This window comes from Vitis vinifera, chromosome 9 (assembly GCF_030704535.1).
Source record: "Vitis vinifera cultivar Pinot Noir 40024 chromosome 9, ASM3070453v1".
NCBI lineage: Eukaryota > Viridiplantae > Streptophyta > Magnoliopsida > Vitales > Vitaceae > Vitis > Vitis vinifera.
Window position 1 is genome coordinate 19,269,143 of NC_081813.1, and position 12,488 is coordinate 19,281,630.

Genomic DNA, 12,488 nt, shown 5'->3' on the forward strand with positions numbered 1-12,488 from the left:
TGAAAATAAACAGAAACTTGAAACCCGATTAATAAAAATTAAATTTATCTTACAAATATAAAAATATTTAAAAATTTATGCATTTTGATACTAATTACCAGTATGCGCTCTAAATTGCCTTTTTCAAGTAGATGACAACAATTGTTCAATAGGCTTTATGTGAAATTTCCTTCTCTCAATCTCATTCTCCAAATGTCTCAAAAATTAAAGAAAAAAAAAGTTTTATCTTCAAAATGCTCCTCCTATCAATTCACCATTTTGAAAAATGGGAGAGAAATTCAACCCAAATTTGAGAGAAAGAAATTAGAAAAGTACTAAGGTGTAGGAGAAATTCAACATAAATTTTAGAAAAAAAAGAGTTAAAAAGAGAATGAGACATTATGAAAACAAGGTGTCTACTTCGAGACTGAGAAGAAAGTTAGAGTGAGAGAAGTTGGGATCCACTTAGATGGATAGTGTTAGAACTAATAATGTATTATCTAGTGGGGATTAGTTATAGGATATTCTCACATGTCACCTATATAAATGTTTGAGCTTCTTTTTGTCTTGTACTGCTAGATATATTTCTCTTTATACTACCCCTATGATGCGATTAAGAAAATACAGAGAAAAAAATCCCTTTCTACAACTTCTTATTTTTCTTTATTTTTTCTTTCTAAAATTTATCTTGGTATTAGGGTTTCTTTTATTCAATTCAAATGGCCAACACCAAAAATGCATGTGAGAATACTTCCTTTGTTAATCTTACAAATATTCCCACTACTCAAATCCCCCAAAATAAAAGTTCAAGCATATTCCCAAAATCAACTCATTAGATCTCAAGTTTTTCATCTTGTTCAAACCTCTTTTCCATATCCAAATCAACCACTTACTATTAATTTTAACAGAGAAAACTATTTGATATGAAAAAAAAATCAGCTACTCAATGTTGTGTTGCAAATGTGTTAGAAGGTTTTCTTGACAACACCCACACTTGTCCTCCAAAGTTTCTTAATCTACAGTAGCTCATTATCAATCCAAAATACTATCTATGGAAAAGGTACAATAGGCTTATCATGAGTTGGTTCTATGCATCTTATTTGAGAATGTCATGACTTAAATAGTAGGATATAACACTACCAGTGAAATATGGTTAGCATTGGGTTAAATCTATGTCTCAACTTCAATGGCTAGACTTATTAAGATGTGTACCCAACTTTAGTCTTTAAAGAAAGGAGGTATGTCTACATTGGATTATATTCAAAAGATTAGGCAACTCTGTAATGGCCTAATTTCTTGAAGAACTAGTTTGTAGAAAGGATCAGTTGATTTACATGTTTAACGGTCTTGACTTTGAGTATAATGCCTTTGTCACCTTTGTGAATAATCGATTTGACCTACCCATCTTGGAAGCGATACATAGTTTGTCTTTGAGTTATAGAGTTTCGAGTTGAGCAACAACATACAGTTATGCAAGCCAACAATGTTCATATTCCAGCTCATACTACCCAAACTTAGAGAACTGCCTCTTATCACAATAAAAGTACTTCAAACACCCATCCCACTTCTTAAATTCAAAACCTCATTTCTTTGTTCCTCTTACTCTTGCTATGAATTCCTTTGACCTAAGTATCTTAGGTAAACATCAAGGAAATCCTCTTGTTCACAATTAGCCATCGAAACCTGTTAATTCTCTGAATGGTCCAAAACCACAGTGTCAAATCTATGGCAAATTTGGCTATCTGCTCTTGTTTACTACCATAGAGCAAACCTTTATTCTCAACCTTCATCTCTAAATAATTTTAATACTACATTCACTTTTAATTCCCTACTTCCAACATCCTCTCTTGTGCCTAGTTCTTTTGCTGCATTTTCTCTTATAAGGGATCCCTCCTAGTTCATGGATTCTAGAGCCACACATCATTTTACTCCAGATATCTCCATGGTACAAAATCTAGCTCATTTTATTGGCAATGAACAAGTTATGGTTGGCAATGGTAAGAAAATTCTCATTTATCATTATGGAAATTCTCTTTTGTCCTTCTCTTTTTCTCCTCTTAAATTGAATAACATTTTGTATGCTTCTACTCTTTCAAGCAATCTTTTAAGTGTATCTAGACTTTGTGCTAATAACGTTATATTTGTGGAATTCTATCCTAACTTCTTTCTAGTGAAAAATCAAGTCTCAAAGAAGGTTCTTCTACAAGGTCAACTTGTTAATGGTCTTTATCATGTTTCTTTAGCTTCAAAGTCTCATCCTACATCCAGTCTCTCCAAAGTCTTCCTATCCAGCACTCAAGAAGCAAACCTATGACACCATCATTTAAGACATTCCAATTCTAAGATTGTCAAAAGAGTTTAAATCTTTTCAATTCTAGTATCACACATTTTGATGTCGATTTTTGTAATTCTTATAAGTTTGCTAAAAGCCACATGCTTCATTTGTAAACTCTAATTTTAGAGCTAAATTTTCTTTGAAGTTAATACATTATAATATTTAGGATCCTTCCCTCATTCATTCTGTGAGTGGTGTTAGATACTTTTTGCTATTTATTAATGACTACTCTCATTTTAGTTGGTTGTACCTACCTAAAACTAAAGATGAGACGTTGTCCACTTTTCTTCAGTTCAAAAACCTTGTGGAAAACCAATTTGATCCTTAGATCAAAACATTATGAACAAATTAAGGAGGAAAGTATATATTTGTCTTCACTTTCGTAGTTTCTCATGGTATCTCTCATTGAGTCTTTTATCCTTATACTCCCCAACAAAATGGGTGGGTTGAGAGAAAAAAATCATGTTGTTGAAATGGGATTAACTATGTTGGTTCATTCTAGAGTAGCTGTCATATTGGCCATTTGTGTTTCAGTTTGCTGTTCAAGTCATCAATAGGCTTCCTACATCTATTCTCAACTTCAAACCCCCTTTGAGATATTTTTTTCAAAAAATTCCTAATTACAATTCCTTCCAAATTTTTGGTTTTGCATGTTTTCCTTGCCTTGGATCGTACAACTCTCATAAGCTACAACCATGATAAACTAAGTATGATTTTTGGGTAACCGTTCCCAATATAAGGATTTCTTGTGTCTTGATGTTTCTACAAGTCGCATTTATGTTTCAAGACAGGTTTTATTTCATGAATTGGTTTTTCTTTTCAAAAAGCTTCAATCCATATCTTCCCCTTCTATTATCTCTCATCCTATATCTATTCAATTTTTTTTTTCTGCTTATTTTTTTTTCTACTTGAAGTCCACAATCCTTATCTACATCCTTCCAATGTGGACCATTTTCTCTTATTACTCATTTTTTTTGTTTCCTCATCCAACTTACCCAATAACCATCATTTCTAACCTACGTTCCATTACCATATCTTCTTCTTCATCTTCCACCAGTATCAACGTCCTTTATAATTTTGATTCTTCTATCCCTTTTTCTCATTCTTCTTATTTCTCTTCTTTTGTTGTATCACCTTTGTGTCATTTTGATATGTCCATTTCTCCACAATGTCCCATCATTCATCGGTTTCTTACTTCCTCTAACAATCATCTCATGGTCACTAGATCTAAACATGGTATTCTTAAGCCCAAATTATATAACCTCTCAACTTTAATTACCTCAAATTTCATTTTGATTGAGCCTACCACTTACTAATAGGCTTCTCAACATCCTATGTGGCAATAAGCAATGCAAGCTGAGTTTAATGCCTTGTATGCTAATGACACTTGGTCTCTTGTACCTACCCCACTTATTGCAAATTCACTGGTTGTAAATGGGTATACAAGGTTAAGCTCAAACTAGATGACATTCTTGAGAGACATAAGGCTCGTTTGGTTGCTAAGAGTTTTTCCCAAATCGTTGAATTAGATTATTTTGAAACCTTTAGTCCAATGGTAAAGCTTACCACAATTCAAATTATTCTTACTTTGACCACGTCTAAGAATTGGCTTGTTAAGAAATTGAATGTACATAAGGCTTTCCTATATGGTGAATTAGGAGAAGATGTGTTTATGGTGCAAACTCTTGGCTTTGTTGGCTCAAATAATTCATTCTTATGTGTATAAGTTGCAAAAGGCTCTTAATGGTCTTAAGCAAGCACCATGAGCTTGGTATACTAAACTCAGTTCCTCATTAACTAGTTGGGGTTCCAAGAGTTTTAACAAAAAATAAGACTTTAAAAAAAATTCCATAAAGCAAACAATCCAAACTAATGTTCAATCTAGTGCATTTGAGCCACATAAGCCTCCATATCATAAAACCGTAGTTGCTGACTGTAGACTCTCTATTTTGTCCTACCAGCACATGTTCTATTACATGTTCGTTTGATACTTTACAATAATTCTTTGATGACCCATTGGGCACCACCTTAGGCCCCACTTTTGCACCCTAGGCCCATTTAGATACACCTGGCCCGGTAGGTACACTCCTAAGTCACTTAACACGTTTTTTTTTATCACTTGGACACCTCCTTGGTTTAGTTTCCACCTAATTCACCTGGGCACTTTCTACTTAGGTCACTCAGGTCACTTAGATTTTTTTTTTTTTTTTATTTATTATTATTATTATTATTATTATTTGTAAGCTTAATTCTCTAAGATTAGTTTCTTGATTGATGAATTTTTGAGACTAGGTGAGTATTTAGCTTGATAATTCTTTATTATTTTATTTGGATTGCCTAAGATGAGTTTTCGATGTTTAATTGTATCAGCTTGATGTTCTATTTTTATTTTCATTTTATCTTATTTTTTTCATTTGTGTTTTAGTTTAATATTTAGATTATTGTTATGTGCGTGTGGTATATATTTATTTTTCATGCTTTATTTGTTCATTGATCCACTTATTTATTTTCAGAAAATTGCAAGTGACTAGGGATCTTATATTATTATTATTAGTACTAGTATTATTAGTTGTTTTTATTATTATCAATATTATTATTATTATTGTTATTATCCTTATTATTATTATAATCATTATTATTTTTTTATCATTACCTTTGTTATTCTTAGTACCATTATTATTTAGTTATATTATGCTTTTACTGTGTCATTTTATTTTCATTTTTTATTGTATTATGTTTTTTTATTGCCTTATTTACTTTGTTTTTATTATATATATAAAAAATAAATAATAGAAAAGGAGAGTCGGTGGACTACATAAGAAGAAGAAGAAAAAAAAAAAAAGATATTTTATGGAAAAAATTAAAAGTCAAAATTGATACTTAGGAAGCCAGCAAGAAGCATGGGGATTAAAAGTTGTTATTTTTAAAACAAAGAAAGGAAGAATAGAAAAAGGATTTCTTGGAGAGAAAGGAAAAGGGGGGGGGGGGGGGGGGGGGGGTGTTTCCCGAAGAGGCTGTGGGAAATTGGAGCTACATGGGAAGCTGTAAGGGAAGTCTTAAGGGGAAAGTCTGGAAAGGGAGAGGAAGGGGTTTTGAACAAAAGCATTCAGATTTAAAGAAGGAAAAAGCAGAGAAAAAAAAAAGAGGAGATTGGAGGAGGAGAAAATAGAGGGACGAGAGTGGGAGAAAGGCAAAGAAAGACAGCACAGGAAGGAAGAAATAACTGACATGGGGAAGATATTTTCTGATCTTTTTGGGTAGAAAGAAAGGTTCCGATAAAGTGGGTTTTGAGAAGTAAAACAAGGAAGAAGCAAAATAGAGGAGGAGTAGAATCAAAGGAGCACCTTAAGGTATGACTATTGCAGATATCTTATTCATTTTATTTATTACCCTATTCCTCATTCATTACATGCTGTTCTTGGATGTTTATTTGTCAATTCAAGGTATGAGTAGCAGATGGTCTTATGTCGTTTATTAATGTCTGATACATTTGCAAGTTGGTTGCCATTTTTTTCCAATTGCTACTTCTTTGTTCATGTTGGATAAATAATATAGATTTGGTCTAGTTTCGTTGTGTGCTGTGTAAATATCATCTTTTTATTATTATCATTTATTTTTTCTTAAGATTTATGGTCTTTCTCACCTGGCCTATAAGCTCACTAATATTCCATGAGATGAAGCTTCATTTAATGGCTTAATGATTCGTGTTTATAATCTATTTCTTTTGTTGCTATATTATTGTTGTTTGTTTTGGTGTCCATCCCAGAGTGTGCATCAGGTGGTTTACCACCATGCGTTTTTTCTGGATACAATGCCTCGGGTATGAGTGTGTTTGGATGATTTTGGTGGAAATACTTTCTGTTAATGAAGGAATGATTTTTTGGAAAGTGGCAGCCGCATGTTCTCGTGTTTGAATGCGATAGAGAAATAGAATGATTCAACAGTGTTGATTTACTAGAAACCATGCATGTAGGTTAGTAGATTTTTTTATTTTTTTATGGCTGAAATTGGTGGCACGTTGAGTTAATATTTTAATGGAGGATGCAATTGTTTTCATGTGGAGATCTAAAAGAGAATACAACCACTTTCATGTGAACCCGCTTTGCTGCGCTAATGGAGAAAATAAATACAAGTGAAATTGGTTATTATGTGGCTGAAATTCATGTCGTGTTGGTGTTTGAGTGGAGATCATGCTAGTGGCTTTGATATTTAATGTTTTTTAAAAGTGAAACAATGGGGATATGGTGGTCATGTATAGAGTGTTCTTCTCACAACAGAATTATGGAACATTGTGGTTGTTAGTTTTGTGGTGGTGAATGGAGTATTTTTATGAGAATCCATAAAGAATTCATGAATGTGTAGTGGTTTTAGTTATTACATTTTTTTATGGTGAATGCATGAAGGATTCATGGATGCGTAGAGATTATTTCTGTTAAATCTCCATGGCTGAATTTTTGTGGAGAATCACACATATAATGGTCGTGTGTTAGTGAATAAATTCTGTGGAGAAACAAGTTGCAGACGTGCTGCTCCATTTGCCACATTGGTGTGGTTTTGATGCTTGATTTTTGGAGGAATTTCAGCCACTTTAGTGCATGTTTTCATGACTGTGTTGAGGTTAGCAAAGCTTTGATGTTATTTGTTTTTTTTTTTTTTCCTTTTTAAATCGATGAAATGGATTGAAAATATATGTCGGTTGTGAGATGATGTAATGCTTGCTTTGAATTTTAAAAATCAATAGATGAATTGGAGGTAGTGTACAACTAGTTAATGGAGTTGTTAGTGCTTTGATGTTTTAGGTTTTTAAATTTTGAATAAATCAAAGGAATATAAATGTGAATTAGTGCTTTGATGTTTTAGGTTTTTAAATTTTGAATAAATCAAAGAAATATAAATGTGTGGCTGTGTGCATGAGTTACTGCTTTGATGTTTTAGGTTTTTAAATCTTAAATAAATCAAAGGAATATGATTGTTTGGCCGTGTGCATGAGTTGTAGTTCATTGATGTTTTCTATTTTTTTTTAAATTGATAAATCAAGGAGAATACAATATATGGCTGGCCATGAGATGTTTCAAGTATGTTAGTGGTTTGTTTCATTTAATTAAAAATCAAAGTGGAAGTAGTCGGTCATGGTGTTTTGGTTTGTATTGTTTTAAATTTCAAATGAAACAAATGAAAACTAATATCCATGTAGCTTTATAATATTCATGAAATGTTGTTTGTTTATTTTTATTTTTTTTATTTTATTTCAATATTATTATTATTATTATTATTAATATTTTTTTTTCATTTTCATGAAATCATTTGTTGTTAATTTTTAAATGTCTACGTTAATTTATAATGCTCCTTAAATTTTTATTCTTATTTTTTATCGATCCGGGTTAATTTGCATTGTCATTAAAATTATTAGTTATTATTTTTGGTTGATCCATGTTAATTCTTTGTAGTCCTTTGAATTTTTTAGTTTTTAATTTGATGGCCTATGATAATTTGTATATACCTAGGAGTTTTTAATTGTTGATTTTAATAACTCATGTTAGTATATATTGCTTCTTGAATTTTTGGTTTGGGTTGATCCATGTTGATACATATTGCTCTTTGAATTATTAATCGATATTTCAGTTGATCCATTGTTGGTCAATAATTTTCTTTAAATCTTAAGGTTTTAGTTTTTATTTGCTTCTTATTAGTTTGGGATTTGAATATCCTTAGATGTTAGTTTTTATTATTTTCCAATTATTCATTCTAATTGAACCAAAATTATTTCATGTTTTTATTATCTCTAGCATTAGTTTGGTTGTTCCTCATTAATTTAGGTTTTTAATATCCCTAGTTGTCAATTTATTTTAATGCCTCATGTTAGTATATATTCTTAATAATTTTAGGGTTAGTTTCCCTTAATTAATTTTCTTATGTTCTAATATTCCAGTTGTCAGTTTTCAATACTTCATGTGTAAATAGTGTTAAAGTATGTAAGGTTGAGATCGATCTATTATTATTATTATTATTATTATTATTATTATCATTATTATGTTATAAGATGTTCCATCCCAGGCCTACACTTTGCGTGACCACCATTGGCATGCGAATCCCACCGACTACGCATTTTTTTTTTTTTTTAAAATTTTTTTTATTCTTGTGCGTCAAAATATAATTTTCAAAACTCCGATCTTCACGTTTCGATTTTCAAAAAATAATTTTCCAAAATTCCAATTTTCCAAAACTTTCTCTTTTCAAAATAATCTTCCAAATTTTCATTTTTTTTAAGTTTTATTTTTTGAAATTCTATTCTCGAAATCCCAATTTTCCAAATTTCCAATTTTTAAATTTAATTTTCCGAAATTTCATTTTTCAAAAATAATCCTTCCAAATTTTCAATTTTTTAATTTAATTTTTCAAAGTTCCATTCTCGAAATTCCTATTTTCCAAAATTCAAAATTTATTTATTTATTCATTTTTTATTTTATTTTATTTTTAATTAATTAATTATTTATTTATTTTGAAATACCATTCTCAAAGAGATTTCCAAAATTTTCAAACTTATTTTTTTTTATTATTTTTTTAAAAAATAAAATAAAATTCCACACTTCCGAAATTTCAAATTTAATTTTCAAAATTCATCTTTTCAAATTTTTTTATATAAAAATGGATAAGTTTTCATAATTCCAAAATGATGGAATTTATTAGAATTAATTCATTGCAAAAATTAATTGGGCTTTAGTGGGGGCCCGACATTCATAACATTTTTTTCGAAAATAATTCAAGTAAGTTGTGTTCTCCATTTTGTTTGATTTTGATTTGGTTTTGTATGAGATTTTTTTTACACTTGTCATTGTACACTAACCTTATTTTCATGACAACGCTTTATTACCTACTACTAAGGTACACTCTCACTCTCACTTCGTTTATCATTTTGTCATCATGACTTATTTTTTAACTATGATCATTTTGGTATCCATTGATCTTCTAGCTAATTGCCATGTCTGGTTCACCTTATTTAGTAGAGACCCATTTTTTTTAGGGGCTTAGAGGGGTGCTACGGTCTTTATTGTACCTTCCCAATAAGTAACCTGATCCTCGAACCCAGACTCAGGTTTTTCGCAGACAACTTTTCCAAAAAAATCAAGAGTCCATTTAGGGGTTTTATTCTTACTTGTTTTCCCCTTTAAAAATAAATAAAAGTAAGTGGCGACTCCAAGTCTTTTCTAAAAATCATATTTTTCACCCAAATAAACGAAAAGTGAGTCTCGCCGATCGAGTGGGAACGCATAAAAAAAAATACGGGGTCCACAAATTGGCGACTCCACTGGGGATCGAACCCAGAATCTCTGGTTTCATAGAAGATCAAGCTTGAACTTAAGTTGAGGCAAATATGGTGTTTAATTAGTCGATTGATGGATACCTTCTCTTTGTGTTTTTCTATGATCGAGTGTGCATAGCACACTGAGAGTTTGATGTGATGATTTCCTATGCTTGACTGTCATATTCATTTGAGACATTAACATGCTGATGACATTGATTGTTTATCTTGTCTATCTTAGCATAATGACTTTGATCTTGCCATGATTGTTTTGCTCACCTCACATGTATGGACTCATTGTTGTATATATTTTGACTGGATGTGTTGATTCTCTCACTTGTATATTATCTTGATCATCTTTGAGCATGTTGTCTTTGTCGTTATTCGTCTTGATTTTCATATTCTCGTTTAGCTTGTGTGTAGACATGGATGATGTATCTGCGCTTTGCTTGACTGCCTGTTGCATGACTGCTCTTCTCCTGTGTGATTGCATGTTGCTTGTCTGTGTGGGTCGCACATATATTCCCTTACCTCCAATCCTCTGGTTTCAGTCATTTCCTTCCTTTCGGTTCTTACATTTGCAAGTGTGAGACCTTGTGTGTGTTTGTTTCTCTAACCGAGCTAGTGGTTAGGAGTAGGGTCTAGCGACGGGCTATATTGATGTTTGAGAGCATTTTGGAGAAAGCCAACACACTGATACTGATTGAAGTCCGATCTTTGAAGACATATATAGCCCAGAGCTAGGTTTTATGGATATTTGTGTGACCAGTGTGTTTTTTTTTTTTTTTCTATTTTAGATTCATAGGATTTTGGGATGCACCCACACCACTCACTGTGCACTTTAGTTGATTACTAAGTGCTAAGAATTGTGAGAGCTTTCGCCATAGGAAACCCCCTGGGATGTCGAGGTAGTACATGTGTGGAGGTGATGACCACCTTGCATGGAAGCGCTCCGTCTCTTCGGAGGCGTGCAGAGGGTTGTGTACCGCTGGAGGGTATGATCGCTTCTGCTAGGGATCCTTTAACCCATCTTGTTATTTTTAGAGCCACCTTGTCCTTTTAGGTTATGCTTAAGCCCTATTATGATTCCCTTCCTACACGTGGGTGCATTTGTGGTCCTTCAGAGCCGGGTTAGTAGTAATAGGTTTAGTTACCTTCGTAGTAGTCTCTTCTATATTCACTTAGAATTGGATATTAGTCTGAGTACTTCCAGGTTACCTTTCTGTATAGTTGATAGACATTCATTGTAGAGTTTTCTTTACACCGTATCTTATCTAGTATTTCCACTATTGTAGGAGTATTAATATGTTCGATCTGGGTTCAGCTTCTTGGATCAGAGTTAGAGGGAGATTGATTAGAGTGCCAGACCAATCAGATCATACATATATGGATTCGCAAGTAGTTACAGTTGATCAGTTTGCTGCTACTATGGCTTCGATCCAGGAGGCCATAACTAGCCTTGGTCAGAGGATGGATGGGCAGCAGGCCCAACAGGTTCCAGTTCAGGAGAGTGTGCAGTATGATCCCACTATTTCGCCCCCTCTCCCGCTTAGTCAGATAGCTCCACAGGACACTCAAATGCCACCACCTCCTCCACTTGGTCAGATAGTTCCACAGCCTACACCATTTACTTTACAGAGTCAGATTGAGGTTGCCCCACCGCCTGCCATGGTGGTTGTTCCGACCTCGGAGGATACCCATGCACGCATGGACAGGCTTGAGCAGAAGATGAGATAGATGAGAGTATCAGATGGAGGTGTGGGATGGGATGATTTTGATGGACTACCAGTGGCCAGTCTGTCGGCCAAGTTTAGGCTGCCAGAAATCAAACGATACACAGGGATTGGATGTCCGCTCATTCATTTGAGACTATATAGTACTGTTATGAGGGACCACGGCTTAGATGAGGCTCAGATGATTATGCTATTCCTCATGTCCTTGAGTGGGGCGGCCCAACGTTGGTTTGCTTCTTTAGATGTATCACGTCGTCGTACATGGGATGATTTAGCCCAGGAGTTTCTGCGACAGTTTGCATTTAACACTGTCATAGATGTCTCACGGAGGGAGTTAGAGGCCTTGAGGCAGAGGCCCGATGAGACAGTCACATCATTCATTTCTCGTTGGAGGGAGAAGATTGCCCAGATCATTGATAGGCCATTTGAGAGAGATCAAATCAGCATGATTATGAAGAGCTTGCAGCCTCGATTTGCTAGACATTTGATGGGGTTCCCACACGTGGACTTTGAATCTTTGGTGCAGGCATTATATGGTATTGAGGAGGGTATTGCTAGAGGATTGTGGCCTGATTCTTCCCTTTCAGACTCGAAAAGGAAGAAACCCACTATTGGACAGAGACCAGGGGACGTCAGCGCCGTCAGACCGAGGCCCCCCAGATATTATCAGACAGTTGGACAAACTTCTGGAGTTTATTATCCGCCAACACCCCATGTGCAGTATAAGTCACCTGTTCCTTTTAGACCTATGTCTCCCACATATCTACACTCAGCTCCACAGCCAGTTTATGCTACTCAGACCACACAGAGGCCACCTGCTCATTATCCTCAGCCTAGGGCTCCACCTGCACCGAGACCGATGCGGCAGTTTTCCCAGTTGGGAATGCCTTTGAGTAGAGCTTTCCAGAAGCTCATAGAGGGGGGATTGTTGACTGCACTAGCACAGAGACCACCACTTCAGCCTTTGCCACCTCAGTTCAGGATGGACCTTCACTGTGCTTACCATCAGGGTCCAGGACATGACACCGACCGCTGCTCTACTCTGAGACATGCTATTCAGGACTTGATAGATCAAGGTCTGGTTAACTTGGGACAGCCAAGTGTGACCAAGAACCCTTTACCTGCTCACACCACACATTCG